General features: G+C 38.8%; 1 long non-coding RNA gene across 1 annotated transcript; it reads left to right on the forward strand.

The window, feature by feature from the left end:
• The first annotated feature begins 3,089 nt into the window (after window positions 1–3,089).
• LOC123130384 (uncharacterized) lies at window positions 3,090–4,577 on the forward strand. Its single transcript, XR_006463816.1, has 3 exons — window positions 3,090–3,249; window positions 3,899–4,008; window positions 4,289–4,577. It is a non-coding gene; the product is annotated as an uncharacterized lncRNA (long non-coding RNA).
• The last annotated feature ends 15,672 nt before the right edge of the window (window positions 4,578–20,249 follow it).

Here is a 20,249-nt window from a genome sequence, read left to right on the forward strand (position 1 = left end):
TCTTCCCCTCCCTCTCTCTTTCTGCAACTCTGGAAGCTTGTGCAATGTGCTCTGCTTCCATCTCTTTTTGCATGTACGTGTTTAAAACCATGTACATTTGGTAAAGACCCGTTTGCAGATATGTGGGTTTCCTAAACATGATATTTGCAGATATGAGAAAGAAGAAATAGGACCAAGAAAATTAGTTGCTCATATATTCATGTGTCTTGCGGAGAAGAACCCGAATGGAGAACTTGGTATGCCGAGTAATGTGCAGGTACAGAATTATCATCATAGCAAATAGAATCATCTGAATATTGTTTGGAGGATAACAATTCCTCAAATTGGCTCATTTAATTTAGACCGTACGCCCGGTTATTGTTGTCTTGGTTACTCCATTTGTTCAAACTACAAAATACATATTCTTTTCAGTCATGTATATTCGTACTGGCTTAACTAATTAATGAATTCATCAAATGCCCTTGCTTATGATAGTATCTCTTTGCCATTTTCCTCTGCATGCTTCTTTTCTAGGCTATCTGTCTTTCCATACCCTGCTCTCCTTACTTATTTTATTATTAGTCGAATATAATATCAGATCACCTACCATCATTGTTCTTTATTACAATCTCATAGGAAAGAAGTCTGATTAGTTGGGTATTCTTAGCTAGCATTCAAAATGGGATGTTGCACTGCCATTAAATGAGCATAAATATAATGAGAAGGTGCACACAAAGTGGAGGCTTAGATTAATGCTTTAGAGTTTAGCCTGAATATAGCCAATCAGTATTCTTACTAGGCTGATGTTTAAGTACCTATGCAACAATATCAGAGGGATGCAGCACCTAAAATATGTAGGGTTTGTAAGCTTGGAGCAAGAGTGCAATGGAAAATGTTTACTGTTTTCCATTGAAACAGATAAGAAAGTAATTTAGTTTGGGTGGATTGATTAGTTATAAAAAGTAGATGGTCCTTCGCTTGGATCTTTAGGTTTAGTCATTGCTTTTCTACTTCAAACCGACGGATTTATCTTCAGCTAAAAAAAGGACAGCGGGCTTGGTTAGCTTCAAGAAGAAAAATATTTCAAAACCGTGTAGCTATAGAGAAATATTCCATGTCTATTTCCCTGATTTCCAGTCCACTTTATGAAAGCCTGATGTAACTGTTTGCGTAAGTGGTTGTATGATATGTTGAATATGCTGTGTCGGGCTAGACGGATATGTTTGCTTGTCGTTGGAAATATTCACCTGTTGTGTTCTGCATTGACCTGCATTTATATTGGCAGCTCTGTTCTTATTTGTCTCTGTTCTGATAGTTTTAGGTGAGAACAGAGTATTTATAGTTGTGACATGCACTACAGGCTTTTCATAATTATTAATTCTTTAAATGTGACTGTGCCACCGTGCCGACAGATATGTGTGCCTCAGTTTAGTTGATGTGCCTACCGTGTTTCAGGCGTGTTGTTTTTCTTAGATAATCATAAATTGACAGGGTGCTTGCTGGTATTAGTTAAAAACTTAAAATATCTTACATTAGGATGTACTGTGTTGTGCTTTCATGCAATTGTCTTGATTTAGACAGCAACTGAACCAAGTCACTGATTAGTAGAATTAGTCATGAGATGAGGCACAGAAGAGTCGAGAGGGGCAGCCGTCGTATTTACGATGCATGAAAATGGCTCATGATTCCATTCAAGTAATGGATATATAGTACTCCCTCCGTCCTAAAATACTTGTCGGAGAAATGAATAAAAATGGATGTATCTAAAACTAAGATATGTCTAGATACATCCATTCCTTCGACAAGTATTTCCGGACAGAGGGAGTAGTTGCTAATTATATTTATACTGATTGCAAGCATAATTAGCCTATTGTCTATGTAGTTTGCTGATTATACACTCTTTTCGTTCATGTTTCACCCTCCTAAGGCATTTGTTTTGTCTGCCGCAGGTTGCTTTTGTCCTCTCACCTGGTCTTTGGTCTTCGTCTATTGCTCTGCTGGCTTGTCATCTCCTCGGTTGGAGGTTGTTCTTGGTCCTGCCATTTGTTCTTGTTAGAGCTCACTGAAAATATTTGTTCTCACCTATGCTAATGCCTTTCGGTTAAACTAGGAATTATTTCATTGTTGGAAGCTTTCATCTGCATATATGCGTAAGGGGCTGTGTATTTATTTTGTTTCATTCATTTTTTGGTCTATTTATTTTGCACAGAAAACCATTTGTGGTATGCTTTGATGGGTCTTATTTAATACAATATAGACAAAATTGGAAGTAGTAGCAAACCAGCCATGAAAATTTTGAGAGAACTATGCTAACCACAAGCAATGATGTACTCCTGGATTTTGCCATGATATTGTAGCCCACTTCCAAGACTCTATGTACTAATGTTAGCTACTTGCTTCTTTAGCTGCTCTAATTAGGAACCAATTATCTGTGTGGTTTATCGTCTTAAAATTGTTACTATTCACTTAGTGGGGGAGTGTAAGAAGTAGCTGATCTTAGAGAACACTACACACCAGAGCAGGAAGCCGAAGTCAGGAAGGAGAATGCATGTAACCTTGAGGACTGAAGAATGATGTTTAATCTTGCTTTTGTCTACGTTGCTATTCTTGGTTCAGGTCCTTACCTTCGGTTCAGTTCCATGTAGTCTTATGGATAGATGGACAAGTTGGTGAAAACTGAAAACTACAGGATGGATTAATTAATCGGTTAATTAATCGCTGTTGCCCCTAATTTTGTTTCAGCTTCATCAACACCTTACATTTGCTTGGTAGAAATTTAAACTGAACACCAACTTCATTTATGTTATACTCGGGTAATGGACTTCTTCAGATATACAATTTCCTCGAGCAAAGTTTACAATGCTTTTGTGCCACTTATGACATGCTTCACAATTTTTTTGTCTTTCCTTGTGGATCGTCCATTTGAACAATATATATCAATGTAAATAACCTTACATTTCCTTCTATTTCAATCGATTTAAGGTACTCATGTATAATGATTACTAATGACCAGCTGCAGCCACCGCCTAATCTAACATTCTTGTAGTCATGGCTTTTGGCATCTGTGTATTCCATTTAGTTACCTTTGCCTAATGCGTCCTAATGAGAGGCATTCTTGTTGCCCTGTACACAGCTTTGCGTTGTATGATTGTTACTATTTCTCCCTGCATTCTCTCCTTTGCATTGTCTGACTATTACATGATTAATAGATGAACAATCCTATATCCGCAATGAAAGGCAAGGGACAAGCTCCTGTGACTAAATACCTAGGTATTTCAATCATCCTTGTGCACTGCTCCTGTAGCCCAGTTCCAAGACTCTATGTACTATGAGCTGTTTTACCATGCTTACATCAGAGCTCAAAAGTAGATGTCATCAGCAAGTAGGCGATACATGTTAGTCTGATTTAGCATGTTAGAATTGCTCACAACATTTCTTTCGGCATGCCAATGAAAATGGCCCTTCCGGTTCTGAGGTTCATTATGTTTATTGAAGTCCTCACCATCTTTATATTCATTACATATTCTCAATAGCTTATTTCTTAATACCTAAAATGAATACCAGGAGCTCATTCTTACCTCTCCAATTTATCCTTATTTGAGTATTAAGGGCACCTACATTTCTTTGGTTCTGTATGACTGATCAAATTAACACACCTCAATCATAGTAAAATCTGAAAGGAGATGTAAAAGAATCAAAGAAAAGTAGAGATGCACAATATTTTTTGATTTTTAGGGATTGTTCTTGGGTTCAGCTTTTGCTGCAATGTTGTTATTACAGAGTTACCCTATCTCTTTGAATCGTCATATGTATTCCAGCCTCTTATAGATTATGCAACTAGCTAATGGTTGGAACTTTAATACTTAGCTTTATTTACAGGTAGCACAACCTCATGTTAGTTGCCATTTTATTGCTACAGATATGGTTTTGTTCTGATTGTATATGTGATGATTTTATCCATGTGTATGTATGTGGTCTTCAAAGTTGTTGAAAGATTGAAAGCGTAAGCAAGTTCGCCAAATTCCTTCGGTAAGTCATATATTCTTGTGTCTCTTTCCTATGTTTTAGAGGTTTATAGAAGATATGAGGTAGAATATTTCCTTTTCAGTATATCTGAAATTATATGGGAGAGATTACTAGCTCACACATATAGTTCGGTTATTAGCTTTCTAAATAAGTTCAGCCCTAGAGCACATATTTTTGCATCCATTGCTTATTTAATCCATTGGTATCTATTTTCTCCGGTTCATATAGTATGTTTACATTTGACTTGGAATTGTCTGTACTTTTATTCTGCTTTTGTTTCAAGGTACTTTCAAAGAAATCAATGTCCCATCTGTCTATGGAAAACTCTAAGAAGGCTCGATTGGCACATGAAGCTCTTAAATACTTGAGAGCCTTTTACAACAAGGTCCTATAAGACTACATACATATATTACACCGGTTGTCCCAGCTCATAGTTGGTTGTCATCAGTCCGGTTGGTTGAACAAGGTCCTATAAGACTACATACATATATTGCTACAGATATGGTGTTGCCATTTTATTGCTACAGATATGGTTGTTCTGATTGTATACATACATATAATTCTGCAGTTTGTTCACGCCCGAATAATATTAATGTATACTCTTACAATACAAGGCTTGCTCTCGGCCTTTGCGCCATTGGCGCAACTGGTCATCTAGTATAGCTAACTGCTGGCTATATGCAGCTCCCATGTCATCTAAAGTCATCATCTATATAGTCATTCATACAATAAGGTTGGCTATTAGACTACTACTTTTTTATACCTTCTCTCTTTCTCTTTCAACTTATTTATCAATTTTACCTAAGAGCACACATATAATTAGGCTCTTGCATTAAATCCCATTCCCATCAATCTTTCATGTCTCTCTCCTTCATATAGGTCAATTTACCATGTATGCGGGCTATAAGCCCGTCATTGTACTTGCTCTGAGAGTCAACTACTCTTTCCCTTTATCTCTCTTCCACATAAGGAAACATGCCATGTAAGCAGAGCTAGCCATAATGGGAGTAATTTAGACTAGTAATATGCATATGTTAGTAGTCTATGCCACTACCTCCATAGTGGTTAGTGGCATAGGTATGATAACATAGATATCTTCACTTATTACTTTGTAGGGTCATTTTGCATTAAGAAGCGCTATGTTATGGTAACATATTATGTTACTCTATTTGTCTCTCTCCTTTTTACTTGCCACATCACCTCTTTTGCCTATGTGGTATGCATGTTACTACATATGTTGCTCCCACTATGACCAGTTATTGTAAGTGCATCTAGTGCCACCCCTACTTGGTTTTGGAGTATTGACGGCAAACTTGGTTGAGGGACTAATGTGTTTGTGAGATTCACAGGAGAACACAGGAAGAAGTCCCTATTAATTCAGTTTACCCATCGAAGATGACCCCTAAAAATGTATGAAGACATTGAAGACATTGGTGGTTCGCGAAGACATTCGCGTCGAACATAATGACGTGTGAAGACATTCGCTTGAAGACAATGAAGTGCGAAGACATAATTTCTTTCGTAGTTTCATTTTCTTCCTTCCTCATTCATAGAAACCACCAAACTGTTAAGTGGGGTCCAGATGAACAAAGTCATAAAAATAATGTGATGCTCAACCTAAATCCTATGTCTTCGAGTGAAGACAATGTGAGAAAATCTTATCCTGAGTCGGATAAGTCAGCTTTGCTTGTAGCCCAAGTCAAACTGCCGCGTGTGTTTGAAATCCGACCGTTGGACACGTGTCGATCGGTTGTCCATTGACCCAGGGTCATTTCGAACATATCATGTTGGGTTGTCCCCTGCCTATAAATAGCCACCCCCTTCCATCAATAAATTGATGGCTGCTCAAAGTTAGTGCACGGATTTTGTCGTTTGATAGTAACCCACCTCCAAAGCCTTTGAGAAAAAATCCTTACGAGGACAAAACTGAAAGCATCCAAATACCAAAGAGTGTTTGGAATCACTGAAGTCCTCCTGTTCCGCGTGATCCTAAGACTTGTTACATTTGAAGACTGTCATCTTCCAGTCGGTTAGGCATCGCGTTCTAAGCATCTAAGAGTCATCATGGATTGCCGATGAACAAAGTCTGTGAAGGTTTGGAAGTCCAGCTTTTGAGCGAACGTGGCTAGCCACTTGAGCTAATTAGTGTTGTTGGTTAGTGGGCAGCATGGAGAGAACTATCAGCAACATGCATCTGAGACATTTCTGAAACTTCAAAACGATATTTTCTTTTGAAAAAAGTGATTTTCTTTTAAAGAAGAAACTTTTCAAAACTATGAATAATTTTCTTTAAACACAAATAGTTTGTGAAACACAAACATTTTTTGAAAAATATCAAATATTTTTTCAAAGCATGAAAATTCGAATTAATGAACAAGTTTTAAAAAGGGAACATTTTTTGAAAGACCACACAAAATTTGTAAGCACGGATATTTTTTGATCTATGAACAAAATTTGAATACCGGAACATTTTAAAATTTTGAAAGCGTGAACATTTTCTGAAACTTCTGAATAAATTTTTGAAATGCGAACATTTTTGGAAAGGCGGACATTTTTTGAACACGTGAATTTTTCCTGAAAAGAGGAACAATTTTTTAAACAACCGAATAAAACTTGAAAAGAAAAATAATTTCTAAAAACGCAACATTTTCTGAATATATGAACATTCTTTAACATGACAACATGTTTTGAAACTCCTAATCAAAATTTGAAAACATGAACAAAATTTTGAAAACATGATTTTTTTTAATATGTTATCAGTTTTTGGAAAAAAGGAAAACGACAATTGTGTTAAAGACATGAGCATTATTCGAAAATCACGTTTATTGTAAAAAAAACTGAACAAATTTTTGAAAAGAAAAATAAACTTGAAGAAAAACGAAAAATAAAAATAAAAAAAGGAAAGAAATAGAAAAAGGAAAGGAACATAGACAGGAAAAAGAAAAAAAAATGGTTCAGGAACCTTGTTGAAGCTTCCTGAAACCAGCAAAAACCGGCTGGGAACCAATACTAGAACGTGAAAGCTGTACGCATACTACAAATGGGTTGGTCCAAATTGTACCATATCGCACGGTGGACACCAGTTCAAGCAGTACTTTAACGTCTCTCAATTTTTCCATGGCTAAAGTATACGCTTCAACATTGTTGTCTACTAGCTTCACAATCTTAATCCTAGGCTCAACCATATGAGAACCAGAAAATAATACGTCAAAATCAAACATTTTCCCCAAAATATATACATGTCAAGATAGTTTTGGGTTGTGGCCCTCCTAACATCTGGAAGAACTTGATAAAAAAGCGATCATCGCCTATTTTTGTCGGGCTATCAAACGCATTAGGTGCCCCGCGGCCGAGTGATGCAGCCACATGGGGGAAATTCAAAGTCGCTCAGGTGACGCCTCATGTCCCGACAATCCTCGCACAATTCAGGCACATAGGCGCATGGTACCGATCTCAATACAGCCAGCATGTAGTATTAGTTAAGAAGCGGGCACAGATCACAATGCTACATTGGCTGGACCAGATAAAGGGTGTCACGTAGCTCGGCGTTCAAAACGCCTCACTCTGCACAAAGTCACTAGTCTCAGATTCTTAAATTTTCTTCCAGCTTAAGGGTCTGTATCTGAAACAAACATCTATTTGGAATTTGTTTTTAAAAACTAGCTAAAATCTGATTTGGACTATTTCTAGTGTAGTAAGCACATCTCCGTGTACTTCTATGTCAAAGCTGACTGTGTCGAATCTATTTTGGAAGCACAACAAGTCCATATATGAACAAACAAGGAATAAGCAAGCACTATTAAGAATTCAAGGACTAAACAAGGGCTAAGCGTGATATTTATTCTGAACCTCTAGACTCGCATCTACCTAACCTTCCATGACTAAATCGACACCAACAAGAATTGTGGGGTACATGTAGGCCGGTACGATAGTTTCCGGTGCGTCCAACTCCTATGTTTGCTAGTACCAACGAAAATATGCAACACTTGACACCAAAAAAATAAAAAATAAAATAAAAGGGGATCTACTTCTCTCTCAAGCTGTTGGCCGGATGGCTACTACAGGGTAAACAACTTGAGGACTCAGATACATAATGTGAACATGAAGAATGTATAGCTCGAGCTCACGCAAAACACGTGTTACCACCACTGACCACACACATTTTGTAAGCAAAGCAGGAGAGGTGCTTCAACGCATTTTATAATTTTGTTTTGCAATTCAATAGCACTGCCCCAGAACCCATACTATCCTAACCTTCTTTACACACATAGTAATGGAAGAGGGGTACAATTATTTCCAACAACTTTTTACGGACAGAAAGGCTTACAGTTCATTGGCTCAAATCAATCCGATGACATCATGTCGGTTCTTGGCTTCAGTAGAAAAATTGCATCATGGTAGAATTCGACGGCTTTAGCTCTCGCTTGCAAATTATGAAGATGGCCATCTAGTCTAGTACTATGGCACACCTGCAAGATTGCAGTCTCACATGTTGTTGGATGGACATATTAACAACACACTCTTCACTTTGTCAACCGGCAACAGCAACAACAACCACAAGAGGCCAAATTTCAGCAAAACAGAGTTTACAAAACTTCTGCCTCTTTCGGTATTTTACAAAAAAAACTCTTAAACCACTAAACCAAATAATACCAAAATTTGGTAGACGAGTAGAACACGACTTCCTGAGATCCCTGAAAATTTCAGCTCAATTGGGCACGGTTTACCTACCCAAAAAGTTCGTCTCTCAAAACTACTCAGTTCTGAAACTGTAGCAGTCCGAGTTGACGAAACCAATCTCCAATATGATGCTCCGCGGATCCAATCCACAAACCAGCTAATCAGATTGAAGTACTCAAAGTAAGTAATGATCTTACCAAGTTTGGGGTCAATCCAAGCACGTTGGAATCTCCAATCACCTGTTTGAAACTTTGAACACTGTCTAGTCAGAAGCAACAAATCTGGATAGAACATCCGCTTCTTCTTCCCCTTCTCTTCTCTCAGGTTACGTTCCTCTCTTGTGTGCTCCCTCACTCTCACAATGGTAGCCACCACCAACAGGGGTTAAGTGGCTAGGGTTTTCTTCTCTACTCCCTTCACTAGGAGCACTCACAACCATTGTATGCAAATCAGATCAACGGCTCACACGTATTAGACTTTTAGACAAATGTTGGGATGCAAACACACCTCCATGTGGAGGTACTTAGCCCAACACTATGAATAGGCTGACTAGAGAATTGTTTGAAAACACCATGATTAGATCCAAAATTTACTTTTGTGCTTCGCATAGTAGAGGCTAAGAAAAGTTTTCTAGTGATGTTGTTGACGCTCGCAAAAAACATTTCCCATGTGCCTCCAATTCCTATCTCATGTTAGCCGGTGGATCTCAGTCTATCTAACACCTATATACAATCGATCATGTAGTAATATTTCTTCTTTAGAAGACAAGTGGGAGAGCTGCCTAAGTGTGTAGGATATAAGAGCTATGCTTTTCCAACGGTATCCATAAATCCATTGTATCCTCATATAAATATCCAGCAAACGGCATCTACAACGGATTCCTTGGGTTGCTCGACTTTTTAATAATGTTGTACATATGGTAGTATGCCCGTGTGTACAAGATTGATTATTTAACCATCAGTTTTTTCTTTGAAAAGAAGGTTGAAACCCCCAGCCTCTACATCATGTGCACACAACAAATTTTAATTAAAAGTTGATGCACAACAACGAGGCCGAATACATCAACACACCGAGTACATGAAGTTGACTACTATGACATGAATACGACTAAGTCGACCTCCTCCTCAGCACTGCCTTCAAGAATTAAATGCATGCACTCATGCCCCTGTCGTCACCTATGGTCGACTTCTCGGTGTAGTTCTAGCTAGCCTTAATTTTATGTTCCCAGCGGAGATTAAATTTTCTGACCTTATGCATGCTTAATGAACGAAAATATACAAATTAAGTTGATTGTCGTTATCATATATGTGATCATCTCATATTCTCATCCGTGGGCTAGATTAGCCTTGTCCGGCATCTACTGTAGTTTGTTTGCACGTACATAGTTTTAGTTACAACAACCATAATCTCTTTTATTTAATAAAATAGTTTGATTTTGATGACTTAGTCAAGCAAACTCCATTCGGGAGAATGATTCAAGATTAACATGGGAGTACATTGCACTAGCTAGATAAGGCCAGTGTGTCTCATATAGCCTGACTGTGAACTATCATCTTTAATCGCTCGATGACATATCTAATACAGTTGTCCTGTTGCTGAAATTTAATCGAGCAAACACTACTAAGCATGATATACTATACTGATATGTATTCTGAACCTTGTGACTCACATGTAGTCTATGGTGACCAGACAGAAACAAGCAAGAATTCTATGGTACATGATAGCCGGTGGGATAGTTTCGGTGCGTCCAACCCCTATGTATGCTTGTACCAATCAAGAATTGCAATACATGACACCCATAAAAATTAAAATAAAATAAAATAAAAGGTGATCCACCTCTCTCTCAAACTGCGGGTCGGATGGCTTCTGCAGGGCAACAGCTTGAGGACTGGGATACCTAATGTGAATATGAAGAATGTAAAGCTCGAGCTCACGAAGCATCAGCACACACGCCACCACCACTGACCACACACACACACTCTGTAAGCAAAGCAGGAGAGGTGCTTCAACACATTTTATAATTTTGTTGTGCAATTCATTAGCACTGCCCAGAACCCACGGTATCCACTATTCTTTATACGTCAAGTAATGGAAGGGGGTGCAGTTATTTCCATCAACTTTTTTCCACGTATGAAGGCTTCTAGTTCATTGTCAATCACGTCTCACGTTTTCTGTTTTACCCAGCTGATGCAATAACAGATTGACAAGGTAAAGCTGCTAGTTGTGAGTTCTTGGAAAAAAGAGAGGAAAGGTTTCAGGCCTCCATGGTGTAGCATTAAGAAAGCCAGTGGTTTCATGCGTTTGGTACCAGAGACAAAGGTCTAAATGTTCAGCCACCAACCTTCACATTCATACACTGCAGTTTCTAGACGTGGCACAACCGACTTACTGAACGTCTGTAAGTACAGGAATGCAACGCAATGGAAAGAAAAGCTTTGCAGATCAAGGAACGAATAGGCAACCACTCAATGAGCCAAGGCCCCATTACGCCGGCACCACATAGTAAACCCACCGATCGGGAGGAGAGAAATCGTCGAACCATATGTATCCCCATGTACGATCCAGTGTACAAGAGAATTGTTTCAAAGCACCATGATTAGATCCAAATTCTACTTTTTTGGCTTGCCCTAAAAGTTTTGGACCTTGTCTGGTAGAGGCTAAGCAAAGTTCTTCGGTGCTTCTGCCGATCCTCGCGTAAAACATTTCCCAGGTGCCTCCAACTCCTATCTCATGTTTAAAGCTGGTGAATCTCGTGTATTTAGCACCTATGCACAATCGATCATATAGCAACATTTGTTTTTAGCAGACAAGCAGGGGAGCTGCCTAAGTGTGTACTAATATATAAGAGCTATGATTTTCCAACCCATCCATGAATCCATAGTATCCTCATATAAATATCCAGCAAACAGCAAGGACACTCGATTGATAGCGGCACATCTCAAGATTTGGGCAAGGGCTCACTGGTCGGGTCACATTGGCACATAATTGCTGACCAACCAGGATATAGAATTTTGGTTTCTAACTCTATTATTTCTATCTTGTTACATTTCATTGCCTTCATCGGGCTCGGTCGTCCCCAATTGGACTCAACATTTTTATTAGTGATACATCTACATTCATGAGTCACGACCTGTCTCGTTTATTGGCTAAAATCGAATTTGTTCTCATAAATCATTTGTCCCTATGAAAAGGGTGTTGTTTTAAAATGATCGGCTAGTAGTGTGGTCGTCCCAACCAATTTCCTAAAATATTGGAGTTATGCAATACATTTTGATAAAACATGTCAAAACTTGGAGAAAACAAAGTCGGGAAACAATATTAGATTGGTCTAACAACAATAAATGTCATTTCTTTTTGGCCTTATGGGCCGCTGCCAAAATAGCTTATTTTGTCGTATATATCTATATATCTACACATAAAGCAAAATGTGTTTCCCCGATTTTAACATCCAGTCACCGTTGATTTTTTTAAAACCAAGATGGTACTAAATATTTATACTCCGTCTGCTAGAAAAGGAAAAATGATTTGTCTAGAATTTCATACGTAGGCAGCGCACGCTATGGCCCAGCGAGTCAGAACACTTATTTTTCTACCCACGCAGCTGAAAAACTCCTATTTACTGCACGCCGCGGCAAATAGTAGGGCTTCGCACAAGAAACCCAAGACTAGGCTGGCACGTTTTTGTTTTTTTTTGTTGTTTTTGTTCTTCTATTTTATTTATGTTTGGATTTCTCCCTTATAAGTTTATTTTTCCCTTTTTTGTAAATTTAAAAATTTCAAAAAAGGTTTAGAATTTCATTTTTGTTCAAATTTTTAAAAAGTGTTCAAGAATCTAATTCTTTTGCTTTTTGGAAAATGTTAGGCACTTCAAATTTTTGTTCTCGCTCCGAAACGTGTTCAAAACTAAAAAAAATCACATTTTTCAAAAGAAGATTGTGTTTTCTGAAAAAAAAAGAGATACAAAAAAGTATTATAATGTTCCTAATTTAAAAGTACTCTTGTTTTAGTGAAATATTCACAAATTCAAAATAATGTTCATGTTAAAAAAAATTCTAAAATTTTCTTGAATGTTCAAACATATTCCTGTTTTCATAAATTGTTCACAAATTGAAAAATATTCGTTTTTTATTAAAGGTTCACATTTTCATAAAATATTTGTGAATTTAAAAAACATTCCTATTTAAAAAAATCATGTTTTCCCAAAAATGTATGGAGTTCTCAAAAATATGTTTCATAATTTTTAAAATTGTTCACATTTTCAGATATATTTGGCAATTCATAATAATTATTATTTTTGAAAAGTAAAAAAATCAAAAAATGTTTTGAATCTGACGTTGTAGTATGTTATTAAATATTCACGCTGGCCATTGGTTAGCAGGTCGTGTTTGTTCAAGTGGTTAGCATCACTCAAACAAGAAAAAGCAAAAATAATCTCTATGTCTCCTAGGTTGTATTGGACCTCAGCCGCACTCCCGTACTGGGCCTTCTGCGCATCCGTGCATCAATCCTCACCGAGGGAGGCTAGAATGTTTTCCGGCCGCGAGGAATCGAACTTGCGACGTCTCATCCGACTCCTCCGGCGGATGCTAACTGAACTAGGTCAGCTTTGTTACATAAAAACGGCTGGTACTTCTATTAAATATACGAAAAGATATTATTCCGCATGTTCCACACGTAGTTAGCCAAACGAACAGCTTCAAATGTGTTTGCACTTGCCATGGCCACTTAAGATGTGTTGCCATGGCAAGTTTACATGTTTTTCCCATCCACCGTTTAAAACGATGATTTTTGACCATGGAAAATTAGCAATGTTTCCTATTTTTTTACAACTTAAGTTGTTTTTCCATGGCAAATTTTTTCTGTTTGGAGTATTTTTCACATGCCAACTAAGAAATCATCTAAAGTTGCCATGGCAACTTTGGATTATTTTTCCACACGCCAACTAAAAAATCATCTAAAGTTTGCCATGGAAACTTTTACTACGACAACTTCAAATGTGTGCCATGCCAACTTAAGATATGTTGCCACGGAAAAAATTAAACCATTTTTCCATGGCAAATTTTACTCCATTTTATGCCATGGCAAACTTCTTTAATTAACATGTTCAAAAACATGAAAAACTGCCATGGAAAAGTTATAATTGTTGAAAAACATGGCAAACATTGCCATGGCAACTTACGGTTTTCAAAAACATGGCAACATTTTTTACATGTTCAAGAAAACTTCGCCATGGCATTTTGAAATGTTCAAAAACATGGGAAACTTTTAATATGTGCAAAAACATGGTAACTTCTTTTAATTAAGTTTGTTAAAAAACACGACAACCTTTTTTTAAATTAACATGTTCACAAATATGCAAACTCGCCATGGCAACTAAAGATGTTCAAAATAACGTGGCAATGTTTGTAGATGTTTCAAAACATGGAAAATGTGGCATGGCAACCAAAAAATCAGTATTGTTTATAGATATGTCTTTTTTCATGGCAACTAAATGCATTTTTTGCTATGGTTCGTTGTGTCTTTTTGCCATGTCCATCCAGAGAATGTTTGTCATGGACATTACAAATTAGTTTGGGAACACAGCAAGTTTGTTTTTTCAAATTTGTTTTTGCCATGGGGATTACATGCAGAATATCATTACAACTTAAGATGCTTTCTCCATTGTTTTTCGAAAATTTTCTATGTGTCTAGAGAGAACTTTGTTCACCATATCACTTCACGGCAACTTTTGCGTTTTTTCTGTAAACTTCATAGTGATCGCAGCTTTCATACTGTACAGATGCAAATTTCCATGATTTTGCCATTTTTTTTAAAACATAAACTTGAATGTGGCAACAAAAATCATAGAATGGCAAAAGTCCATGGCAATTTTGACGTGCAAAAGAACATCATTTATTAATCACAGAAAAACTGGGCTTTTTTACTAATCTTAACTTAATATGGGCTTTATTTTTCATTTTCCTTTCACAGGAAAAAGGCTGGGCCCGGTTGGTGCTGGCGTTCGGGCTGGGGCGTTCTCCTCCCAAACGAGTTGTACTCGTTCGATCGATCCCCCTCCCGTCCCGAACATGACGTGAGGTCTAGGGTGCTCCCAGACCGAATGGTCGCACGTTATCGGGGTCCTTTTCTTTCAGCTTTAGGGTCTGAATATGAAACAAACATCTATTTGGAATTTGTTTTTAAAAACTAGTCAAAATAGGATTCGGACTATTTCTAGTGTAGTATTGAGTTTAAGCACATCTCTGTGTACTTCTATGTCGAATCTATTTTGGCTGCACAGCAAATCCATAGATGAACAAACAAGGACTAAGCAAGCACTATTAAGAATTCAAGGACTAAGCGTGACTTGCATCTACCTAGCCCGCGGTGACTAAATTGACACCAACAAGAACTCCGCGGTACATGTCGGCCGGTGCGATAGTTTCCAATGCGTCCAACTCCTATGTTCGCCAGTACCAACAAAGATATGCAACACTTGACGTCAATAAAAATAAAAAATAAAATGATCTACTTCTCTCTCAAGCTGCTGGCCGGATGGCTACTGCAGGGCAAACAATTTGAGGACTCGGATACATAATGTGAGCATGAAGAATGTATAGCTCGAGCTCACGCAACACACGCGCCACCACCACTGACCACACACATTCTGTAAGCAAAGCAAGAGAGGTGCTTCAACACATTTTATAATTTTGTTTTGCAATTCAATAGCACCGCCCGAAACTCATACTATCCTACCTTCTTTATACACACAATGATGGAAGGGGGTACAATTATTTCCAACAACTTTTTACGGGCAGAAAGGCTTCCAGTTCATTGGCTCAAATCAAGTCGATGATATCTTGTCGTTTCTTGGCTTCAATGCAAAATTTGCATCGTGTTAGAATCTGACGGCTTCAGTTCTCGCCTGCAAATTATGAAGACGGCCATCTAGTCTAGTACTATGGCGCACCTGCAAGATTGCAGGTTTTTTGCACATGTTGTTTGATGGACAGTTTTATAACATACTCTTCACGTTGCTAACCGGTAACAGCAACAACAACCACAAAATGCTAGATACACGACTTCTGTCCCCTTCAGTATTTTGGAAATTGCTCTTAAATCGCTAAGCCGAATAATATCAAATTTGGTAGACGAGTAGACACATGATCCCTCAAATTTTCAGCTCAATCGGACACGGTTTGCCTGCCCAAACTATTCATCTCTCGAAACTACTCTGTTTTGAAACTGCAACAGTCCGAGCTGACAAAATCAATCTCAAATCTGATGCTCCACGGACCCAATCCTCGAACCAGCTAACCAGATTGAAGTACTCAAAGTAAGGAATGAGCTCACCAAGTTTGGGTCAATCCAAGCACGTTTGAATCTCCAATCACTAGATTGAACACTGTCTAGTCAAAAGCAACAAATCTGGACAGAACATCCACTTCTTCTTCCCCTCCTCTCTTAGGTTGTGTTCCTCTCTTGTGCTCTCTCTCACTCTCACAATGGCAGCCACCGCCAACAGTGATGGAGTGGCTAGGGTTTTCTTCTCTACTCCCTTCACTAGGAAGCAATCACAACCGTTGGATGCAAATCAAATCAACGACTCATGCGTGTTGGACTTTTGGGCTGATGTTGAAATGCCAACACACCCCATGTAGAGAGACTTAGCCCAACAATATTAACATGCTGACTAGAGAATTGTTTGAAAGCACCATGATTAGATCCAAATTTATTTTCTTGCCTCTCATAGTAGAGGTTGAGGAAGGTTCTGTAGTGCTAGCGTGGATGCTTGCATAAAACATTTCCCAAGTGCCTCCAATTCCTATCTCATGTTTAAAGCTGGTGGATCTCGTGTATCTAACACCCACAAACAATCCATCATGTAGTAATATTCGTTCTTTAGCAGACAAGTGAGAGAGCTGCCTAAGTGTGTAGGATATAAGAGTTATGTTTTTCCAACGCTACCCATAAATCCATTGTATCCTCATATAAATATCCAGCAACCGGTATCTACACTGGAATCCTTGCTTCACTCGACTTTTCATTCATGTTGTACATACAGCTGTACACCCTCGTGTACAAGATTGATTATTTAACCATCCATTTTTTTTCTTTGAAAAAGAAGGTTGAAACCCCCAGCCTCCGCATCATGTGATGTACACAAACTATTTTAATTAAAAGCTTATGCACGACAACGAGGTCGAATATATCAACACTTCAATACATGAAATTGACTACTATGGCATAAATACGACAAAGTCGACCTCCTCCTCAACAATGCCTGGCCGACTTCTCGGTATAGTTCTAGCTAGCCTTAATTTCATGTTCCCAACGGAGATTAAATTTGTTGACCTTATGCATGCTTAATGAACGAACGTATACAAAGTTGATTGCGGTTATCATATATGTGATCATCTCATATTCTCATCTGTGGGCTAGATGAACCTTGTCCGGCGTCTACTGTAGTTTATTTATGCGTACATAGTTTTAGTTACAACAACTGTAATTTTTCTTATTTCATACTTCATCCGTTTTTAAATATTTGTCTTTTTAGTGATTTCAAATGGACTAGTACATATGGATGTATATAGATATATTTTAGAGTGTAGATTCACTCATTTTGCTTCGTATGTAGTCACTTGTTGAAATCTCTAGAAAGATAAATTTAGAAACGGAGGGAGTATAATAGTTTGATTTCGTTGAGTGAGTCAAGCAAACTCCATTCGAGAGAATGATTCAAGATTTAACATGGGAGTACATCGCACTAGCTAGATAAAGCCAGTGTGTCTCATGGCCTGAATGTGAACTATAATCTTTAATCGCTCGATGACATATCTAATACAGTTGTCCTGTTGCTGGTATTTAATCGACCAAACACTACTAAAGCGTGATATACTGATATGAATTCTGAACCTTGTGACTCACATCTAGTATGTGGTGAACAGACAGAAACATGCAAGAATTCTGAGGTACATGACAACTGGTGGGATAGTTTCCGGTGCGTCCAACCCCTACGTACGCTCGTACCAACGAAGAATTGCAATACTTGATACCCATACAAATTAAAAATAGAATAAAATAGAAGGTGATCCCTTTCTCTCTCAAACTGCTCGTCGGATGGCTACTGCAGGGCAACAACTCGAGGGCCCGGATACATAATGTGAACATGAAGAATGTATAGCTCGAGCTCAGCAACACACCTGCTCCCACACGAACACTCTGTAAGCAAAGCAGCAAAGGTGCTTCAACACATTTCATAATTTTGTTTTGCAATTTAGTAGCACTGCCCAGAACCCATAGTATCATATCTTCTTTATACTCCTAGTAATGTAAGGGGGTGTTGGGGAACGTAGTAATTTTAAAAAAATTCCTACGCACACGCAAGATCATGGTGATGCACAGCAACGAGAGGGGAGAGTGGTGTCCACGTACCCTCGTAGACCGAAAGCGGAAGCGTTAGCACAACGTTGTTGATGTAGTCGTACGTCTTCACGATCCGACCGATCAAGTACCGAACGTACGACACCTCCGAGTTCAGCACACGTTCAGCCTGATGACGTCCCTCGAACTCCGATCCAGCCGAGTGTTGAGGGAGAGTTTCGTCAGCACGACGGCGAGGTGACGATGTTTATGTTCTACCGACGCAGGGCTTCATCTAAGCACCGCTACAGCAACATCGAGGTGGACTTTGGTGGAGGGGGGTACCGCACACGGCTAAAAGATCAAACGATCAATTATTGTGTCTTTGGGGTGCCCCCTGCCCCCGTATATAAAGGAGTGGAGGAGGGGGAGGGCCGGCCCTCTCTATGACGCGCCCTAGGGAAGTCCTACTCCCACCGGGAGTAAGATCCCCCCTTTCCTAGTAGAACTAGGAGCCCTTCCAAGTAGTAAGAGTAGAAGGGAAGGAAAGGGAAGGGAAAAGGAGAAGGAAGGAAGGGGGCGTCCCCCCTCCCTAGTCCAATTCGGACCAGCCCATGGGGAGGGGTGCGGCCACCCTTTGAGGCCTTTCTCTCCTTTCCTGTATGGCCCATTAAGGCCCAATACGAATTCCCGTAACTCCCTGGTACTCCCGAAAATACCAGAATCACTCAGAACCTTTCCGATGTCTGAATATAGTCGTCCAATATATCGATTTTTACGTCTCGATCATTTCGAGACTCCTTGTCATGTCCCCGATCTCATCCGGGACTCCGAACTCCTTCGGTACATCAAAACATATAAACTCATAATATAACCGTCATTGAACTTTAAGCGTGCGGACCCTACGGGTTCAAGAACTATGTAGACATGACCGAGACACATCTCCGGTAAATAACCAATAGCGGAACCTGGATGCTCATATTGGCTCCTACATATTCTACGAAGATCTTTATCGATCAAACCGCATAACAACATACGTTGTTCTCTTTGTCATCGGTATGTTACTTGCCCGAGATTCAATCGTCGCTATCTCAATACCTAGTTCAATCTCGTTACTGGCAAGTCTCTTTACTCGCTCCGTAATACGTCATCCCGCAACTAACTCATTAGTTGCAATGCTTGCAAGGCTTAAGTGATGTGTATTACCGAGAGGACCCAGAGATACCTCTCCGACAATCGGAGTGACAAATCCTAATCTGGAAAACGCCAACCCAACAAGTACCTTCGGAGACACCTGTAGAGCATCTTTATAATCACTCAGTTACGTTGTGACGTTTGGTGGAACACAAAGTGTTCCTCCGGTAAACGGGAGTTGCATAATCTCATAGTCATAGGAACATGTATAAGTCATGAAGAAAGCAATAGCAACAAACTAAACGATCAAGTGATAAGCTAACGGAATGGGTCAAGTTAATCACATCATTCTCCTAATGATGTGATCCCGTTAATCAAATGACAACTCATGTCTATGATTAGGAAACATAACCATCTTTGATCAACGAGCTAGTCAAGTAGAGGCATACTAGTGACACTCTGTTTGTCTATGTATTCACACATGTATTATGTTTCCGGTTAATACAATTCTAGCATGAATAATAAACATTTATCATGATATAAGGAAATAAATAATAACTTTATTATTGCCTTTAGGGCATATTTCCTTTAGTCCCCCACTTGCACTAGAGTCAATAATCTAGTTCACATCGCCATGTGATTTAATACCAATAGTTCACATCACCATGTGATTAACACCCATAGTTCACATCGACATGTGACCAACACCCAAAGGGTTTACTAGAGTCAATAATCTAGTTCACATCGCTATGTGATTAACACCCAAAGAGTACTAAGGTGTGATCATGTTTTGCTTGTGAGAGAAGTTTAGTCAACGGGTCTGCCACATTCAGATCCGTATGTATTTTGCAAATTTCTATGTCAACAATGCTCTGCACGGAGCTACTCTAGCTAATTGCTCCCACTTTTAATATGTATCCAGATTGAGATTTAGAGTCATCTAGATCAGTGTCAAAATTTGCATCGATGTAACCCTTTACGACGAACCTTTTTGTCACCTCCATAATCGAGAAACATATTCTTATTCCACTAAGGATAATTTTGACCGCTGTCCAGTGATCTACTCCTAGATCACTATTGTACTCCCT

The sequence above is a fragment of the Triticum aestivum genome, chromosome 6A (genome assembly GCF_018294505.1).
Source record: "Triticum aestivum cultivar Chinese Spring chromosome 6A, IWGSC CS RefSeq v2.1, whole genome shotgun sequence".
NCBI classification, from domain to species: Eukaryota; Viridiplantae; Streptophyta; class Magnoliopsida; order Poales; family Poaceae; genus Triticum; species Triticum aestivum.